This window comes from Adiantum capillus-veneris, chromosome 8 (assembly GCF_014529385.1).
Source record: "Adiantum capillus-veneris isolate H3 chromosome 8, ASM1452938v2, whole genome shotgun sequence".
In the NCBI taxonomy this organism is placed as follows: Eukaryota; Viridiplantae; Streptophyta; class Polypodiopsida; order Polypodiales; family Pteridaceae; genus Adiantum; species Adiantum capillus-veneris.
This window is the reverse complement of record NC_140938.1, coordinates 149,327,624-149,336,127: the sequence shown is the minus strand read 5'-3', so window position 1 is coordinate 149,336,127 and position 8,504 is coordinate 149,327,624. Positions and strand designations below refer to the sequence as shown.

Genomic DNA, 8,504 nt, shown 5'->3' with positions numbered 1-8,504 from the left:
ATTCACTTTCATATCATCATCGCTGGTTCATATTTTCACATTGTATAGGGGCTTGGGTTTTTCCCTTGAACTCCCCAAGGTTTTTTTCATCCAAAGCTAGAGACCTTTGTTTGAGTGGGGGTGTTGGAGCTATATATGGCTCACTCTACTCAACTTGGTCTCACCTATATATTTGTATCTTGTCCTCAATATGAATCAGTCTTTGGGAGCGTATATGGTGTGTCTCTTGTCTCGTCTCTCTCCTTCTCTCTACATCTCAACATCTTTGGGACCAATATCTCTTGGCATAGAACTACACCAGGCTGTGTCGTGTTTGTGAAGTGTTTTGAAGTGAATCTCTGCTATGTTGCGGTAGAATCTTTACTCAGGGTGTCCAAGTTTGTTACAACAGTGCTATTGATTGCTAGCTTGCCCGCTTGCAAAGAGATTCCCTGTTCAGTGTGTGTATGTGTGTGTGTGTGTGTGTGTGCGTGCGTGCACATCTCCATACACACCAATTTGCTAATACACAGCGCTACCTTGTTTCCTCGGCTTGGTACCCAATTGTAGCGCTTTCGATTCATCCTTGCTCAAGGCCTGTTGACTGCTTCGATTCAAGCTCAAGCCACCTTTCCAAGCTTGTTCAACTCTGTGAGCTTCTCATTGCTTGATTGAGCTTCACAAAATTGCTCAAGGCAGCTAGCACTACAGAACTGAAGCTTTGCAAAAACCCTGACCTACGTGTGTGTGTGTGTGTGCATGTGCACACACACACACACACACACACACACACACTCCCTTGGCTTTGATTTACTGCTCGTGCCCGCCTTGATTACTTGCTCAAGCTCTCCAACTCCTCTCAATGCACACAAGCAAAGCTGCTCGATGCTCTAATTTTTGACACACTCAACAAAGCTTCTCCTTTGCAAGCTCACAAGCTTTGATTTTTCTGTCGAGCTGTCGATTTTTGCGTGCTTAGCCGAGATTCACTTGCTTGCAGCCCAACATGCTCGATTACCTCTCTTATGCAAGCTCACTATCGGACTGAGCACTTGTTGCCAGATTTCTCTTTGTAGCCTTGTCCAAGTTTCTCTGTAGATGCCCCAATTCTCTCAAGATTATCTCTTCTCCGTGGGGGGGGGAGGGACTGCGCACGTCGAGAGCTCCGAGATCTATTCCAATCTGACTCCTCTGTGCCAGATCTATATCCGCCAATGATCAAGCTCTATCGTTCTTGCTACCAAGAGCTCGCGAAGGGGGGAGGGGGTTGGAGTCGATTCGATCATGCCACAGCCCTAATACCACTTGTGAGTGTGTTGTGTGTGGATGTGTGTGTGCACGGTGCGGTGCGGGAGAAGAAAGAGGAGAGGAGACACGTTGTGTGGGTAGAGCAGAACTCAAGAATGTGGTGAGGAGCTGTTTATTTTTGTGTGTATGAAGAATAAGAATGTACAATGGGCGGTCGAACATCAGACGTCTGGCCCTGGGCAAAGGTGCAACGCCTTTACCTCAACAACATGTAGGCAGACGGTGATTTAGAAAAAGAAAAGGTTTTGTTTTTGAACTCTAGTCTTGTAAGATTTGAATCGAGTTCATAATATATTATATATTATGAAAGTGTGCAAAAACGTACAATAACACAAATGTTTTACACTCGGTCTTTTTTGCATTGCAAGAGATCGAAGCAGATTCAAAGATGGAAAGAGTGTGAAGAAAAAGGTTACATTTGCACATATTGTTAGCAATGTTACTTCTCTCATTTGGATATTTGATTTTAAACAAGCATTGTATTTTAGGCCTTCAAAGATATTACAAATGCTACTGTTGACAGTCCCAAACATCCCAAACAGAAACAAAGACAAGACACAATGGTGAGAACTTATTTTTTTAAAATCATAATAGATATTCATATAAGTGACAAGTAAATTTAAGTTTCTTGCAAGAGTCACACGTTTCTATTATAAGAGCTAGACGTGAGCGACTTGTGAGAGCTCTTTCAAGATATAGATATTGAGAAACTCTTTTTGTCACACATTCCTCATGAAAGAGATAACTATGCCTTCAAGATTTCTACTTATTGATTTAGTATGAGATGGTTTTAATAGAGACATTGTTGTTGCATCTTTTTTTTGGGCTTTGTAATTCTTGTGTTGCACTATAATGTAGAAAGTATATTACCATGGTTAATTGTGGTCATTGATTTGGTAAAGTTTGTCTTACATCTTTGTTGCTTAAAAGTACACCCTTGGCTTATATATACTTTTTGAATTAGTGCACTTCATTTTTATCACAAATAGAAAAGTGAAAAAAAAAGAGTGAGACAAGCAAAACATAAAGATGCTCAAATATGATAGCTTTCATATTACAAACAATCTGCACATGTTTGCAATCTTAATTTCCATCAATGTTTTTTTGGCTATGTGCTTTGATTGTGTTCTTTATAACACATATTCTTTATGTTACTTTGTTTGGTCTTCCATAGATCAACCTTTCAAAAAAGAGTAGTATGGAATTTTTACTCTTAGAAGAGCATAAGGAAGCGATCATTATGAAGGAATGGTATAGATTTCATGTATGGAAATTTGCCTTCTAAGGTAAAGCAATTGCTAAAAAAGAACGTACATTTCGTGGATCTAAAGGGTCTTCTATATCAAAGAGTTTCATGTTGGATACAATAGTTTCTGTGATAATTGCATCAGGAAAGACCCTTGTTGAGCAACACATGGTACTCTTTGTCACACAAGTTGTAATTTGTCTATCTTAGTTCTTGAATGTTGAACTAAGAGATTCATTTGAATGAACATCTTAATGGATCTAATACACTTCTTAATAGAAGATGAAGAATATCATTTTGGATTGTCAAATGTTCTGATTATGTGTAATGGAAAATTGGTGGAGGTAAGATGGGAATTAAATGTGATTTGTGAATGGCTCGAAGTGTTATGCTTGTTATTCTCCTCAACTTTCTAGTTTTTGTAGCAAATTATCTAGCATTGACAATCTCTAAGTATGCAAAATGGATCCTTGAATATTTGGAGTTTGAAATGAATATAAAAAAAGAGAATTATAATAGCCTCATTTTGTCTACATGTAATTATGAGCATGTCTTTTTTGAGAATGATGTGCATTGTTCACTTATTGTGTACACATGAGCAAAGGTCTTTTGTCATTTGTTGTAATGACCTGTCTTTTTTTTTTGTACCGATAGGCTTGACTGTACAATGAGTATGTTCTTTAGGAGATGTTGCCCATTGTTCATAACATTTCATAGCTTGTATGGGCTTTTGTAGCATGTCATATTGACCCATGTCATTTTGCTACCACTAATAACAAGGCTATATGAAAGAAGCTTGTATCATCTCTTATCACTTGAGGCATGCATAGCAAACATAGGTACACTCTCACCTAATGAAAGGGAATATGAAAAATATTAAAGAGGATGCAACATAAATATTGCTAGGTCTTTGCTAGATGTGAAGTTTAACAAAGAGGATGCAAATAAACAAACTTCTCCATTGCTTATTCTACTTTGCATGTTATCTCTATTTGTATAAAAGGAGACTATACTCTTTGAAGCAAATACCACACACACACACACACACATATTCACGATCGGATAAAGATCTAGGAACCAAAACCCATGGACACTATCCCCAATGGGTTGGTCTAATAGTAAGGATTTGGACTCTCAACTTATGGGTTGTGGGTTCTAATCCCTAGTTGGGTCACACTCTAGAGGGACACCTTGTGCTCACCTGGTGTTCACGTTGCTAGGGTTCTTTCCCTTGGACACTCGAGTGCATTCTCCTCCTAGGGTGGGTCACTCGAGGAGGAGGTTCCTAGTTGGTTGCTAGTAGTTTAATCTGACATTCCTAGCACGTGGTGGATCAATTAGATGGCCATGGTGATGCCTACGCGTGGATCTTGCCTGATGGTATGCGGCCTTTGTCCGACCATGTAACATGGCTAATATTTGGAAGGGATAAGCACCTCCCCTTGTGGGCCCTCTGGTTTGTCAAAAAAACAACAACCATTGACACCATCTGAATAGTCAAAGGGTAGGATTTCATTCAAACGAAATTGATTTTGTTGATGTTCTACGCTAAATCCTCACATTGTGTCAAAATCTTAAAGATATCTTATGCACTCATTTTTTTCTTCTAAAGAGACCTGAAATGTTATATCTTTCTTATATTGCTTAAATTAGAGAGCTTGAGTTTGTAATAAAAGACAATAAAAATGATCAAACGAAAAAGTCATTTAATTAGGTTAGAAAGGCCTTCTTCACATCACATGAAAATCTCTTTTCTAATCATGCTAATGGTGTTTCTATCCTAATAAAAGTGTTATTTGATTCATAAAAGATCTCAGGAAAAATTCTGAAGTTCGTCTTTTATCAATAAAACTACTTTTCTTAACATGTAAAGCTTGTTTTCATCATTGAAAAATTGGTTGAAGCATTCTTATCATGTGATTATTTTTCTCATAATAATCTCCATTTTCTAGCATGGAACATGTGCGAGAAAAAAATTGTAACATGAGAAAAATCCTTTCCATGAAAGAACTTAGATATTCATAGTGAGTTTTCTAACGGGTGGTGGAATATGCACATTACATCTATGAAAATTGAATTTCTACCCTCTTTTCTCTTCATGAGAACTTGTCTAAAACTTCTTGTGTTCTCTCCACCACGAACGGGAAGCAATACTACATCCTATTGCAGCATTCACTGCAGTTGCGCGTTGTCTATCTCCGGAGTTTTGTTGAACCAACACTCGAGTCATGATTTAATTGCCCAACGCAATCCTATCGATTTGCATCAACACCCTTTCATGCATGAGCTACCGCATGAGACACACCTCAATTACTAGCTTGATTGTTCTCTTTTTGGGCTGCATAAGAATAGACTTAGAATGATGAGTTTTCAGTTGGCGTTGTGTGTGCTGATTGAGCACTTTTAAGAAAAAAAAGGAAACATGGTGTAATTTTCTTTTAAGTAATAAATGTTTTTTTCACTTCAAGAGAATGGCATGAGTTTGCTATATATATGAGGTTATGAGATTTTCTAGATAGGAAATTCTTTAATTTCTTATATATTGGTTTCTTCATATATATATGTGTGTATGTGTGTGTGTGTGTGTGTGTGTGTGTGTGTGTATATATGCTATCATGATGTCTCCTTGAAACCATAATATGAAAATGTAGGGAGACTGGCTTAGATGTTTGGTTTAACATTGATGGGAGATGAAGGAACCTATGCGCTCTACAGTTGGTTAGAATGTTTCTTTTGAAGCGGTCAACTGATGAAGGGGAGTCTAGCAGGTTGGGGGATGTCATGAAAGTACTCTAGAGACATGGATGTCGCCCTAGTGAGGTGCACCAATATTCCGTTGATAGGGTTTTGCGCTTTTGTCCAGCTTGGGAACTCAACTTCCCTCATAGCAGCCGTTTGCTCGGGGGGTTACTTAATAATTATGTGACTATCATGTGAGTGTAGCAAGAGGGGTCTCACATTTCCACATACAGAAGGGTACCTTAAAATGGAATTGGAATAAATGTAATAGGTAAAGGGTGTATTGTATTTGTCAAAAATTCAAAGATAAGAAATTTTATAAATAGTTCTTGAACCCATGCAACATACACAAATTACACAATCTCTTTGCTTCTACTCAGAATCGGCAGTAGCACGATTACACATACCTCACTCTTGAGAAAAAATCGATGAAGCAATAATAGTTTCTCTCTTATGTTTTTTATTAGCATCAAATATGTGGGAAAATAAATTCCTTGAAGCCCCCTCTGCATTCTCCTTAGAAGGTGGAAGAAGCCTTATTCTGAGCCCTAATTTCTTAGAGTAATCAGCTTCTGCCTTCACTCACTCTTTGCACCTGCAAAGACATCTTTCCATTGAGCTTAATGAGAAATTACCTCCCCAAACAAGGAAAAACTCAATATGCAAATTTTACACGGTGGACTTCCCAGGGAAAACTCATGGGCTTATAATGTGCCTACATCAGAAGATAGCATGAGGGTCCTTGCATTGTGAGGGCCATACTCTTTAATTTTCTTTTGTGCACCATTAATCATGACATATTGTGTTGTGTGGCCGGAAGGCCTTGGTGTGAACCCATGTCGTGTGTGCGAAGAATCCATTTGTAGTTTACTTTATCAATATAAATGGGTACTTGCTCTTAGGCAATTAAGTGAGGCTCAATTTGTTCATTTTCACTCTCCTGCAACCATACATTACATTGGTGAAGGCGGCGGGCAAGGGTTTGTTTAAACACCATTTTTTTGGTTTCTTAGGAGGAAGTAGCAATGGTGTTTAGTTTGGATACAAGCTAGTCACCTTCTTGGTCAAGCGCTCATAAGAAATCCATTGCATTGTGTTTTTTTAATTTTTTTGTTGGTCCCTCACGTGCACCAATTTGCCTTAGTACCATCTTTCTTTGTCCATTAGTAGCACACCTCTCATGAATTTGCTATTGTTGCTATCAAAACAGTCAATGAAAGTCTACCATGGCATCACATAATGTGCAAACCATGTAGCCCTAACCAGACCTTGCACACTCTACTTTTTCTGCTAGTGAATGTGAAGGACCATTTGATGGATTCTACAACTTTGCAGGCCGTTTTGATCAACCAAGTTGCTACAACTACAAACAAAACCAGCTCAACTTTCGCCAAGGTCCGTAACACAAATGTTTCCAACAAGAAGGGCCTTCAAGTAGCGGTGTTGTAGCTGGCCAATGTGCAGTTTGTTGTCTGAAGTAAGTGGATTGTACAAGCACATGCAATCAGTTGGGGTCCTAGTATTTGTTCTAGTCAAGTCCACGCTAGGTGCAATAAATGTTCACTCTAAAGAACAAGCCACAGTACCATAGAAGTCGCTTATCATCAATTTTGATGTGCAATTAGGGTTTCAAGATCACATGCAGACACTAATTATTGTTTTAATGATGACGTGCAACTCTAGGGGGCTTTTTTAAATCATCCAATTATTCTTTTGTTGATGGTACCCATTGATCTAGGGAGTATTAGCTTTTTGCAGAATGCTAGCCTTCCGGACAAGTCCTTTTAGGATCTCAAGATGCTCTTGATCTATTTTTTTGCTCTGGATTTTTTTAATGCGCAAGCCCAATGTCATTGTAGTGAAGAAATGAACCATACTCTAGACATCAAGCATCATCAAATCAAAGGTTGCTAACATTGGAATTCTCAGCACCACTCTTCCATTTTCTGACAAAGTAAAGCTAAGGCAAAGTTGTGAGTGAGAAGTCCAAGGAGGGTTCCATCACAATTCCCTACAAAGTTGTCAAATGGAGTTGCTACAATAGTGTTCCAGAGGTTCCTTTCAACAAAGTATTTAGAAGCTTTCACATCGAGTAAGTTATTTCATTTGTCTGAGACTTTTATTTTTCCATCATCACCTTAGCATTCTCTTTTCTAGCAAATTTCTTGGTTAAATAAGCACAACCACCCTAAACCCATTGACAAAAATATGCACATCGTCAAAATTGTCGCGGCCTTGTCATTACTACATACTCCTTACAGCCCTTTCTTGTCTTGTCCATTACATTGGGATAGAGATCTGATGTTTTCATAAGCAAGATGTACAAGCTACATGCTTTGATGATGTTAGGCATGATGCATGTCTAGCCTAGCCCCCAAGTTCAATCCCTTGTCCCGAAGCCGTTGTATAATCACTCCCCCCGGACGAGGCATTGGAGTTGGTCCATCTTGTCAAGTTCATTCTTAGTCCAACATTCTAAAAAAATGTCCATGTTTTCCTCTAGGGGGGGGGGGGGGGGGGGGGGAGGGGCTAGTGTGGGTCCGGAAGGCCTTGGTGTGAATCCATGTCATTTGTGCCAAGAATCCAGTTGTAGTTTCTTTTATCAATATAACGAATGCTTGCTCTCGGGCAAGTGAGTCTCATCTGGTCTTGTTCTCTCTTTTGAGGGTCAGTTCGAATGACAATTTCCTACTGCATGAGAGTGCTTTCATTGAGATACTTCATATCTATACCACCAAGTGCTATTTCGAGTCACAAATTACCACTCTCAAAACATCTATAATAAGTAAGAGTAATATTAGAAGGGCTCACATTTGTGAAGTAATAGTTTCCTAGTTGATTCTTTTGGGGCATTGCAACACACTCCATGCACAAACATGGAATGACATCCTCCACAAAATATGTTGTATGACATCACTAGGAAAAATATGAACCCTCTAGGGGCTCTTTGGAATAACTAGAGGCCAACCAATAGGAAGTGTTGGGTAGTGGACACTTTCTAAAAAAGTAGGGAGACAAGGTAGCTTTACACCTCTTGTTGGCCTCTTACCTATTGAGAAGGAAGAGGGTGGTGGACACACTCTAGTGAAAAGGTAAGGGAAGTGGCTAGGGGAAAGGGATTGGGGGGGGGGGGCACTTTAACCTCTTTTACCCCACTTTTTGGCCCCAATTTAAAAATACACTAAAAATTTGGATTTTAAAAAAAAAATGAATTTCAAAATTTTTCCTCCTT

The 8,504-nt window shown here is 38.9% G+C and overlaps 1 pseudogene; it reads right to left on the bottom strand.

The window, feature by feature from the left end:
- Window positions 1-5,644: 5,644 nt before the first annotated feature.
- LOC147453155 (uncharacterized) lies at window positions 5,645-8,186 on the bottom strand (annotated as a pseudogene).
- Between the last annotated feature and the right edge of the window lie 318 nt (window positions 8,187-8,504).